This window comes from Euprymna scolopes, chromosome 7 (assembly GCF_053919585.1).
Source record: "Euprymna scolopes isolate OS-2025 chromosome 7, ASM5391958v1, whole genome shotgun sequence".
Classification (NCBI taxonomy): Eukaryota; Metazoa; Mollusca; class Cephalopoda; order Sepiida; family Sepiolidae; genus Euprymna; species Euprymna scolopes.
The window spans coordinates 62,655,996-62,669,591 of record NC_136488.1 but is presented as its reverse complement, the minus strand read 5'-3'; the positions used below and the strand labels follow the sequence as shown (position 1 = coordinate 62,669,591).

Sequence of the window (13,596 nt, the reverse complement as noted above, 5' to 3'; positions counted from 1 at the left end):
CAAAAATGCGATTTTCTAGGACCATCGCTTTAAAAAAATCCTTTTATTTGAAAAATACATGGAATTTAAAATATAAATATAGATAAATTCTTAACAATGAAGAATGGAACTACCCATTTGATAGTATTTTTTAAGGAAAGTGATTTTTTGGCATTTATATATATATATATATATATATATATATATATATATATATATATTTATAAGCAAGTCAAAATATGTTGATTTTCTTTATATTTTTTTAAAGAAACCTTCTTTAAAGAAACAAATATTGCATAATTTGCTATCAAACCTGTTATTTTTTTAAAGTTTGGTTTTTGCTCCTTTAATTGAAAAAAAAATTGGGTTGAATTATATTTTCAAATAGTTATAAGCTTAAAAAAATAGTAAGTTGAATTATTAAGGTTCTGATCATCATTTTTAATGGCCACTTTCTGATACACTTATAGAACCTCTCCCAAACATACTGGCAATAATTTGGTTTCGTCCTTCTCTTCAGTGTTTCCAATAAGGCGGATTGATTTACTAGGATTTGTATTAGGAGCTGGGCACTTATTAAAATTATTTAATTGTTGAAGGTTTTGCATTTTGGTTAAATTTGTTAGTTTGCTAGCGCAAAAATCCCCCACAAAAAATTGAACAAAGGACAAAATTAAAAAGGATGGTACTCATGCAAAATTTAACCTCCCCCTCCCCGCAGGAGATTCCAATTAGTTTAGAGTTCGACCGGCAATCACCGGATTCAGCCGAGCGTTGTTCAAATGTTGAAACACTAAATCAACATTTTATTTATTTTTTAGCAGAATTAATTAATGATGGGAGTATTTTTTCTGTTTATTTTCTTTAAAAAAAAATTGTACATTCTCTTGAAAAAAATCTAACCTTTCTCTACTTTCACTTTACTATTTACAGTGCTCATATAAAACATTCATTTTTTATTTTATAATAAAAATTGTTTTCAAAAAGAAATGTTTACTGCCAACTTTCTTTTAAAAAAAGGTGCAAGTTTTCCTAAAAAAAATAAAATAAATAAACAATACAAAATGCAATTTTTTATGAGGAATATATTTCATTTGAACAAACTGAGCCACAGCAACGCGTGGCCCGGTACAGCTAGAATATATATATACACGCATATATACATACACAGATATATATACACGCATATATACACACATACACACAGATATACACACATATATATATACACACATACACACAGATATATATACACACATATATATACACACATACACATATATACACACACATACACATATATACACACATATACACACACATACACACACATATATACACACACATATATACATACATATATACACACACATATATACATGCATATATACATATATACACACACATACACACACATATATACATAGAATTTAATATATATATATATATATATATATATATATATTAAATTCTAACATTTTATTTTCGTTATCGCTTTCCCATTTACTTTGTTGACTAACTACATATTTTCATCCTTTTCTCTAAACTTTCTTTCTGGGTGGATGTTAATGATAAAACACTAAACTTTCACGAAAATAACAGAAAAAGAAACTTAATTTGTTTGTAACATTTCTGCGAAGTTAGAGTGCCCTTTCCACAACATTAACTTCGAATACGAAAACGAACATTTTTTGTTTAGCATTTTAACCTGGTGAATGTTTTCATATATATAATAATAAAATAAATATAAAATATTACAATATTTTTAAAAAATATTCTTTTGGAGAGTAGGCCTTCCGCGAAAATATTTGATATTCCACACTTGTTCGGCATTCTCTTTCCTTCATTTTTAACTATTTTTCTTACTCGCATCCACGCAGATAATACACGCAACATACCTACCTTCGTTCCTGTTACTTTACCCGAAACTGAAGGATATCATTCTGTTCAACATTATAATTAAAAAGTGATCCCCGGCGTTAAAAGTAATTAATACAATGAGAATTGATATAAAAATATCCCACTTACGAAACGGGACTTCCTGTTTTAGTTTTAAATAAATAAGCAACTTACATTTTATACTTTACAGAAAAATGTAATACTTTATTATATTTTCCATAAATGTTTTTTTTTATAATGGTTTGAATCTTTTTATTATTATTATAACAATACTTTAAATATTTATTAATTTCTTCATATTTTTTAGAAAAATAGAATAAACTGTTTTTTGGCGTCGCACAGTAAAAAACATAGTACTTCGGCATTACTTTACAAAGCTAAGTGACAATCTTTACAACTGTGTGGTTTAAACACTATGATTGCCACTCATATGAATAATTATACGTGCGTCTTCTAGAGTGGGAAAAGCAGATAACCTTTATAACTACAGAAAAATCAAACAACTAAAAGTATAGTGAATCGAAAAGTATTATGAAATCACGCATATAAAAAGCATGCACTTTGTCTTTTGTTTTCTTCGTTTAACCACATTTATCCACAGCAATTCGTGGCCGGATACAGCTAGTGTATATAACTGATTTTCTTCCTTGGGGTATAAACGTTATTGTTTTAACTAATATATATTAAATGTCGGTGTAATTATTGGCTCTATTCAAGACGCTTCAACATGGCCTCTATTGTGGCCAATGATCACGTCACAAAAGCAGACAAACTCTATAGAAATAGAAAGCTATGCTTTGCGTTTGAAACAAGAAATGCCAACCCTTTTTCTTCGCGCCAACACGAATTCATCTTCGTCAATTTGTGCATGTAAATTCCAGCAAATACGTTTTCGTTCAACGTGACACAAAAATCACTTCAGCTATGTTACGATAGATCGTATAAAGTTTGGAATAGAAATGTATTTTTATAACAGAAATAAAAAAACGAAATCGTGGTAAAAGACGGTCTCCATCGACTGTTTAACATAAAGAATAAGAATTTCAAAAGTTTATTGGGGGCATACTGACGTTATTGTTTTACCGAGATGTAATAATGAAATCACTTACGAAACCATAGAAATGCATTACGGTGGAATTAAAATTCTCAATAAATTTTTAAAAAGCTATTTGTTGGATATAATTTTCATTGTCTTGTTTTCTTTGCTTGGCCGCGGTGTATGTATGTATGTATATATGGGTTAAGAAGAAGATCTTGTTTATACTCTAGAACTATTTGTGACGAGCATGCGCGAAAATGCACAAAAATTGTGTACGAGTCGGGCCTACCTGTGGCGAAAAGCGAACCCAGGACCTTTTGATTGCAAATCAAAAGTCTACCAATGAGCTACATCCATCTTACCCACAGCGACGATTGAGTTTCGCCCAACCTGTATAATAAACAAGCCGATAAGTCATTAGGGAAAAGTTGAAAAAGACTGACAGAACAGGCCTGGTGGCCGGGGTGTGGTGTCTGCTCTGACGCTGAACCCAAGTTAAATTGTTCTTAGTCAATGGAAGGGGGAATCTTTCTATACTCAGACAATTTTATTTTTGCACGCTGCCAGAGTGCCCCCTTTTGGGGGAGCTGGTTTTCTCCCAGATTAAAAACAACCTTGTGCTGCATTTTGTTTTCGAAAAGGAAACAAATAATTGAAAAAAAAATTGCTCTGGTAACGTGTCGCGTGTTACTGAGTTCATGATAGTGTCGTGACGTGTTAATTTGACGGCGTTGTTCGGGATCGTGTCGGGTCGATTCGGCGGTGTTGTTCGGGATCGTGTCGGGTCAATTCGGCGGTGTTGTTCGGGATCGTGTCGTGCCCAGTCAACGGTATTATTCAGGATCTGGTCTGCTTCACTCAACGGTGTCGTTTGGGATCGTGTCGTGCCAGATCGTCAGAGGTGTTTGGGATTGTGTGGACGAACTTGCTTAGGGCCGTGCTGCCACGTGTGATATAAATATATATACATATTTATATATTTTTTTTGCGTTCTCTCTTCCCTCGTGAAGCCAAAACAATAAAAAAATGTTAAATATTTATAAAATAGTTACAAATAGGTCTGTGGGTAATAGTAAAACGAAAACGATAATCGAATAAGAAAAAACCCAACAAACTAATCTTTAATTAGTGAGAGTTCGTTTTGTAAAGCAACAGGAACATTAGTTAACCTGACGTCGTTCGCTAGCCATTTTTTTTATTATAGAAAATATAGAAGTTATCTCCCCTTGTTTCAGTAGTTAATCACAAAGAGACACCGGGTAAAAATTAAGCTGTGAACTTTCAAAAGAACGTCAGCAGTAGAAATACTTGGGACACTGATGAAAAGCAGATGGTACTTGTAATCCCAGGACGTCTCGTTGTTTATGAAAAAGGTTGTCTTGAATCAATACACAGATAAGTACGTTATATAGAATAGCAAAATTAACGAACAGTTGTCTATTTCGGCATAACATCAGCAGTTTGTGAGAGAACAGATAATAAAATTCTTATAAATGCTAAAATGCATAAGGGCCTTCATTGCTTACACTTTTTCCTTCTCCGCTTCGTTGGAGTTTGCTTTCCTCCTCACTTTCCAAAACTTCTTTCAGCCTGATGCTCGATCTCCTGTGAACACATACCACCCAGAAGGTAAAATATCTCTTTCTTACACACACACACACACACACACACACACACACACACACACACACACACACACACACACACACACACACACTTTGAAACGAACTTTGTCTATTTTCTATTCATGAACTTAAAAACTTCAAACTTTGGTATTTATAAATATATCTTAAGTTAAGCTCAATTATAACCCGACAGGACATATGCCGCCCGCTATTAACCAAAGTTAGTTCGGTATATGAGTTCGTGTTAGGCCTTTCCTGTCATGGAACGCCCAAAGCCAAAAGTTCAACAGATAATCTGGTCACCCAGAACAACTCTCACAGTACGACAATTTGGCCTGATCGTCTACACGGAGACAGGTGTTGACGAGCGTCTCTGGTTATTCTGTTTCAATAAGTTCACCAATCCAGGTAGACTGGTGCGATCCACACCACGTTTTGATTGTTGTTGATTCGCGAGCCACAGCCCTCTCTCCGACGCTAAGTTACGCACTCCTCTCCTGATAGATGATTCCTGAGAAACAGCTCAAGCTGATCCTCCAGTCTGGTAACAATGCAAACTCCTTCGCAGAAGCAATAACTAAAAACTCCAGTCGTTGGTTTCCTTGTTTTTACAACAAATTATATTAACAGAAACATAACTACAAAATTCTAAAAACATACCACTGTACAAAGATAAAAGTATAAATAATTGAAATTAATCTCTTCAGAATCCACCTTGCAACAAGTGTCGTCTCGCCTGCATCCGAGAGCGCTTTTTAATATTCTATAATTCCGAATTCAATTTCATATACGTTAACATTGACACAATTGCGTGAATCTGATTGTTACGCTGGGGTATTTGTTCTTGGGTAGTCTTAACAGGGCAACCCTCCCAGAATTTACCCTTTTTCCTTCAGGGGTGGGGTTGGATTATGGTTACTCCCTTGAGGTAGCCTAACTAGGGAATGACTATAAGGTTGCTCAGACATTTTTGCAAGTGGGTCCAGAGTGCGCTGACCTATCATCCTGACCTTCAGTCCTTGTGCCACGTCTCCCAGCGATGGAAGGGAAATAGATACAGCAAAAAAAAAAAAAAAAAAAAAAAAAAAATCCCCTGCACCATGATGAATAGAAAGTTGATCTAATCTTACTGTCAGTGCGACAAAAATATGCATAATTAATTACTGAGGGTTCATTTTGCAAATCGACATGCAAATAAGTTAAGCTTCAAACATTGTTTGCATGGACATGCCTGAGAATATTAGAAAGCGTGTTTCCTGGTCTCTGTAGGGTCATTTTTAAACAATGATAGCGTCTTTGGTTATTGCCATGAACTACGCAAACATTTAATATGCATTCTGTATAAAAAGAAAAAGAAGAAACTGAAAGATATATATATATATATATATATATATATATATATATATATAAGCAAGTGGACCTGACGTTACCCGGAATTGAATGATGATCAACGAATGCTTCACACTCCCATATTTTTTTATTGGCATCGAAATCAGTGGAATCGACCATTTTTCACAAATCGATTGATTGCCTGCTCTAGTTGGGGGCATCATGGTGAACCAGAAAGAAGTTTCACATACCTCCCCGCGGTGACATAGTCCACAATACATTGTAGTCTACATTGCACTGGAGAACCTACTGTTGATTTTATTATATATATATATATAATAGCTTGAATTAAAGTTTAAAAAGGCAAAAGTCAAGTATCATCTTTACTTGTGCTCTAAACAGAAACATTCATTTCGAACGCACTCCTGCCATATCAAAGAACCTACTGTTAATTGAATATGCTTGACCTTACTGCTGGTACATTTTATATCTACAATTTCATGAGCATATAAAATATTTTCGGCCATAAAAATGTTCATTTATGCAAAATTGTGTTTGGGTAACGAGAGTAAGTAATGTCACAAGAAAATAGGGTATAATGCAGAAGTGGCCACCTCCCCACTCTCCTTAAATTTTATTTTGAATATCTATCGGCCAGACACCCACTCGCCCCACCTCATTGCTATTGAGACTTGCAGCAACGAAATAGCCACGCGTTTACCCATAAAAAGAAGCGATTTAGATACCTCATTCCCATTCCCCCTCCCACCAAGTCGTTCGTCAAGAACACGTGCAAAGGCCACGACGAGAAACCATCAAGAACCCCCCCCCCCCAGCGAAGCAGCGTGCGGGAAAAAAGGAGGAAGAAAAAATCTTTTTTTAGTGGAAAGAGTGTGCGAGAAGACGGAAACAGGAGGGCCAGTCTAAAAAAAATGGAGCTGATCACATCGCCGAACGAATGTCGACAATAAAAATGCGACGGATACCAACCAATACGATTCCAATTGTAAGTTCATTCGACTTTAGTCTCATTCCTTGAGCCGAAAAGGGAATATGTCAAAGACTGCGAATACACCTTGGCTCAGAGATATTGGAATGGGATATATCCCCAAGTGAAGAGGACAACGAGAGAACGCGATGAACACCAACAACTCGATTTATACGATGAAATGGCGACGCTCTCAACTGAGTCTTAGTCTTGGAGCCGAAAGAGGAACACAGCAAAACTACGAAAACACCTTGGCTCAGATATGTGGGAATGAGACGCCCCAACGTCGGTGGTTGAGAAATAAGCGAGAAGGAAAAATAAGGGAAGACAAGTGGATAAACGAACTTCGAAGGATATCGAATCGCACGTCGGCAAAGCGGGACTGCCTCACACTATAACAACGGAACACTGACTTTTATCGGATACCTAAGTATCGGTTGAATGCACGTCCCCACAGCTAAGTATCGTCTCACCCACCCCCGTACTTTATAAATGTCGACTCGCGGGACTGAATTGTTATTTTTTTTTGTTATTTTGAATAATTTCTACTACCTCATATGACCTTATATGACGCAACCATTATTCCACATGGATGTAAAAAAAAGAGAAGAGCCTATGCTTATCTGAACAGTTTTCTTTACCGTTACTTTTTTGACCCATTCGACACTTTCTGCATGTTTTCTTTTGAATATTTTCTTTTGGTTGTTGAAGTTTAATGCATAATAAATGACGTGTATAATATATATATATATATATATATATATATATATATATATATATATATATAATATTATTGTTCTGTTATTCATTGCCTGGTATTTCGTCAACCGTGAATTTCATTAGAACATTCCACGACGTAAGTACTGTCTAGAATCTGGGTAAAATGCTACTTGGTCGTGATCATTTTACGGCCGACACGTACATTTTTTTTTTTAATTTTACAATGAGTCTCGGGGATAAATTCCCTTTTGGGATTTTTCAACCGGGATGTATTGTCAGAGTCGTCAAACTGTTCCTAGTATAAAAAAAAAATATGCGTATGTAAGTAATACACGTATGTAAGTATTCGGCAGCGTGGCATTGTGTATATGTGTTGGTTTACCTTTTTATTGTTAGTGCGTGTATAGATGCGCGCGAGCTGATGAAAGCTTGTATGCGAGTCCATCAAGATTTCTTTTCGCCTTCCCTGGCCAAGTGCACAGAGGGTATAGGGCGTACGTTCTTGGGTTCTTCCGTGCAGCCAGCTGGTGAAGGTTTACTAACTTTTGGCTGTTTATTCCATCGTTTTATAATAGTTTCTAAATTCGCCTCGGCTTGTTCAGTTGACAGGCCTGTTATTTAGGGAGGGCGGTGATACGATTTTCATTTGTTGAAAATATTTTGAGTTAACACGTTCCTATAAAAACTAACTTTCCTTTAGAAGTGAAAAAAAGAACGAATGAAAACCGAAGCGGTGAAAGAAAGGCGTAGCAATTAGAACCATTTGCTTTTTACCATTTGCTGGAATCGCTTTGCTAGTGGAATCACTACAAAGTTTCTTCTAATGTGAATAGGAAACCGGCCTTCCAATCTCACAGTCAGTGCGACAAATAGCTCAACTTTATAAATATGTATAAGATAAAGATAATACGCAACAGAAATTGACTACCGCGGCATCTTTTAAAGAGTATCGATGGCCAGTTAGAAGGCTTGCCTGACAATTATAATATCCTTTTATTTTTGTATGTTAGTGTAACATTATCCGTCCGGTGCAGCCAGCAGGGGTATTTGATGGGGGTGGTAGGGAGGAGAAAAAGGGTGAATAAAATGTGAATCTAACTTTTCTATTTTAGATACGAGTCTAAGGCATTCGAAATACGGAAACATATCCCACCCGCTCCACCAGATAAACATCTGCTGTCCAACTGTTTTTTCCCTCCTGCCATCCTTCTAATAGAAGCAAGGACACATCTACTGAATTCATTTATTTACTGCGTATTTTCTTACGAAAATCCGTAGCGTTAAACTGGACACGTGACTTTATTATCGTTACGGTTGTAATTGTCGAATCGTAAAGAAACTAGAGAAATCTACACAAACAACATGTGATACGCATTTTAGAACCAGAAACACGAAATAATGAATTATCTCCTTCATTCTTACAAGACACGTAGGGGGAGGGGGAGATTTGGATATTTCCCTAGTGTTACGAAGTTGAGTACGAGATCTCATTTCGATTTATGAAGCTTTCTCGCAACTCATAATTAAACCCATTCAAAGAAAACAACAAATTAGCAAGCGTAGCAAATAAATCATTGAATTAGAAGGGGCAGCCCCAAACCATGACAAATAATAGCAGCAGCAGCAGCAGCAGCGAACAGCTAAAACAACAATATTTACTTTTTCTTCCTCTTGTCTTCTCAAAAATCTATAAGGGGCGATAACTCTTACTTTATTCAGAGTTATTCTCCCTTTTTTCTCTATAACAAAAACAAAACATCAACTCCTTTTTCTCTAATAGGTATATAAAGTATTTGTTGATGGATAGAAGTTTTAAACCGTATCAATGCCTCAAGGATCGATTCTGAGCCCAACACTGTGCTTTTCATTAATAATCTTCGAAATCATATTCGAGATCATTTCCAGAGAGTAAAAATTGGTTATTTAATTTACTTTCTGCAGCCTCTTAACTTTCGATTATTTTGTCCTTTAGTTCTCACATTCAATAACCATGTTCCTGTGAAAGGTACGAGAATTACTGTTTCCTAGTTTGAAACATCGCTTATTGTAGTATTCTTTTTAGCCCTTTACATCAAGTGGCTTCATTCTTTGTCTGGGGCGATTTCCATTAAAATGTTAACATCTCTACAAAAGGCAATTGTCTATGGCAACACTTAGAAGACCATTAATGATAAAGATCTTGATGACATTCTCCCTTTTGCGTTGGTGCATTAGGAAAAGTGATTTATTACTTTTAATACTTTTAATTTCTTGTAAATTTATTATTGAACAAAGTATTAATGATAGGTTTTATTTCCTTAATTTTTTGTTCAATCTTAATTGTGCACAAATCTTAAGGGCTCTCTGTGTTAGGGTCCAAATTAATTTTAACTTGCGTTTGCTAGTACAAAATGAATCCCAGCACACACACACACACATATATATATATATATATATATATATATATATATATATATATATATATATATATATATACTTGTTTATTGTTATATAAACATGCTCACATCCCGCTGCTACAAATAGCCACTTGTTTCAATCAAACAACAGATGTCAAGTCGCTGCCTGATGATATCTGTTGTTTGATTGAAACAAGTGGCTATTTGTAGCAGCGGGATGTGAGCATGTTTATATAACAATAAACAAGTATTATCAGCTCTTTTTATTGAGCACTATCTAACAACCTCGTTGAATTCATTAGTCCATTACTTTTGAATATAAAAAAACCCGAGTATATATATATATATATATATATATATATATATATATATATATATATATATACATCATTTACTCACATAAAATTAATATACGAAAGTATAAATTTATGCGTAAACTTTTATTTACTTCAAAAATGCTCAATACGTAGGTAGAGCTAGTTAGTTAGTTATAAAATATATATGGCGATTAAGCTACACTGAATATTCCGAGTTCATCCACTCGAGGATTCTTTGGGCTTATATATATACATATATATATATATATATATATATATATATATATATATTAGTCCCATAAACATAAGCTTACGATAAATTCATACAAACTCAATGGGATTTTCGTTACCCATACATGGAGGAAAACAAAAATGGCATTGCACTCTCCTTCATAAGTATATTTTAAGGCGGGATGCATGCTATTTAGTAAGAATTTATATCCTTCCCGTTACATACGGCAAAAAATTGTTGACTTAATTTTAGGTATATTATTTAATTATTGGCATTCTTTTGAGATGAGTAATTTGTATATTTTCTTTATTGTCGGGCAGTTATCCTAATCTTTTACAGTTGTTGTTTAACGACGTTTCGGCCATCTAATCCTCTGGCCTTCCACACTGTACGGACCCGACAATGGAAGATCAGATAACAAAAAACTTAGATTCATAAGATCAAAAATCCAATCTTCGGGGCCCCTGGCGCAGTGGATAGAAACGTTGAATCTCTGCAATTCCAGGTGAGCATTGCCTGAAAATAGCGATTTCAATCCTACTTAAAGCCAGCCAGAGGATTAGTTGGTCCAAAACTATGGAAGGCGGTAAACTGACTAAGATTCAGCAACCTGACGAAGGCCAGAGGAATAGTTGGCCGAAACGTCGTTAAATAACAACTATAAAAGATGTGGATAATAATCCGCAAATAAAATAATTTTAGGTACTTGTGCACAATTTGAATCAAACGTAACTCAACGTCCGATCGGCTTGCTCGGGACATAACGTCAACCGCCGGCATTATGAAAGCATAAACGCTACTAAGAAAAACAAAACAAAAATAAACAAACAAAACAAAAAAAAAATCACTAAATTATAAAAATAAAAGAAACGACCTAACGTAACAATTTCTGTTTAATTTTCTTTAATATATATTTATTTTTGCTGGGATAAAAAAAAATGTACCATTTTTTTTGGGGGGGGGGTCCAAAAACAACACACCCTCAAACGGCCGTTCCTAACAACCTCATACAAGAATATCTTCACATTGGAGTTACAAATGCCGGAAGATGTCGTTTCATATTGCCAAACAAAACGATTAATTGCCGCAAAGAAAAAATGCGGCCGTAGAAAAGTTACGTAATCCTAAGGAAATATCCCGCCTTTTTATCTGGTGATTTTCTTATATATTAAGTGTTTTCTTCAGTAGCGTTGTTACGATTTGATAATCGGCGACGCTCTGGGAAAGCCAGCGGTTGACGTTATGTTTCGAGCAAAGCCGAGAGGCCAGTTAGTTACGTCTGTTTAAAATTCTGCACACGTACCAGAATTTATATACTTCCCGTTGCATATCAACACTCGTTATGCCTTTAAATGTAAAGATACGCACAGTCGTCATGCTATTGGGAATGTATATACAAACACAAATGCGTCTCACTCAAATGTATGCATAAAGTTCGCGCGACGATGACATAACCGTGACACGTAGTGTGCTTCATCCTGGGTGTATAAACTATTGTTATTGTGTGTGCATAATTTGCAAGATAAAATAAATTATTTAATTAGTATTTACTATAATGTTCTAATCCTGGCTAAAGAGCCAGTTTGCAACTTTGTGTTGTGATGACTTTGCCCATAGAGAAAGGGTCTTAATGGGATTGCCGCCTTGTGAGTTTTAAGTAATCCATATAAACATGGTTGAGTAGAGCCAGGGAGTCTGATTTCACTGGCTATATCAAAAGAGGCACACCGCTTTTCTGTGTCTAAAGTTGTTGCATCAAAGGTGCATAGCGAGATTATATATATATATATATATATATATATATATATATATATATATATATATATATATATATATATATATTATATCGCTCTATATACTGACTATTTAATTATTTACTTATGTATTTTTTAAAACTAATATTAGTGAAATAGTAACTGGGTTGTGTGTACATCTTGTTATTGAAGAAGTAGTATTTTTTTATCGGAAAGCAATGAATTTCACAGTTGTCCAATTTTTAAATCGCAACCATTGAATGTAGTCTATCACGTCAAAAAAAGTAATATTTATAGATGAACAGCAAATAAAAAACAACGCTCATTAACTACGTAACTTAAAACCGTGAGAATTTATTACGGGCAACAAGTACAAGACATGTTTACAAGAAAGTCAGGAAGAGTGTTCAGCTTGACCTCCCAGATGTGTGTTAGAGAAAGGAAGTCGATATTGCCACCTATGCACAGAAATATACTACTGCTGGAAATGAGGGGCGATAACCGTATGTGTCATGTGTCTGTGTGAGAGTTGTGCATTGTGTCCGTGTGCGTGTTGCGTGGGAACTAGGCTGGATAGCAGCTTGACGACGTGTCTATATTTTGAAACAGTTACATGGTAAACATATTCTCCATTTTGGTTAAATAATGAACCACGTGTTCGGGACTATATTTTCCGTACACGTGGTCGCCTTTTTGCGTGTTATATTACTGTGGTGTGGTTACGTATGTGCGCGTGAAATGAAAAAAACATTTGAATTCTATAGCATACATTTATTCACAGTTAAATAGTTTATCGAAAACGAACATAAAAGTGGTTAAGAAAAATAATATAGACCAACCCGTAAAAAGCTTCAAACATGAATACTAAACGAAGAATTCATTATTTCTCAATATAATTTTTAAAAAGAGTACACAGATTGCCAGGGTTGTAGATAAAGTTTGAATCAATTTAAGATGTAAATGTTATGTTAAACGTTTCCTGTAGCGACATGCTACAAGGAGAAATATGCTGACAGAGTTACTTGTCTCTGAAAGTCTATGTGACTTGATCAGGGAGAACATTTTCAAAATTTTGGAAAAATGATAATTTGTTCGACGCTTGGCAACATCTCCCGAAATACAAGCGTATAGCAATCAAAAACAGTGAACTATACAAATACATTTAGTATTCGCAAGCCCGACCGAGTTCACTATCAAATAGTAAGAATATGTATGAGTCTACAAATGATGCGTGTGAACATAAATGGGGAGGAAAGTCTTACATACCGAATAAGATGTTTATGTAGCGTGTCAGGTGTTTTTTATAGCAGCTACCAAG

At 35.0% G+C, this 13,596-nt stretch overlaps 1 protein-coding gene across 1 annotated transcript in view; it reads right to left on the bottom strand.

Moving 5' to 3' along the window:
• Positions 1–13,596, bottom strand: part of LOC145279767 (uncharacterized) — a 139,805-nt gene that overhangs the window by 106,574 nt on the left and 19,635 nt on the right. The window lies entirely within an intron of this gene.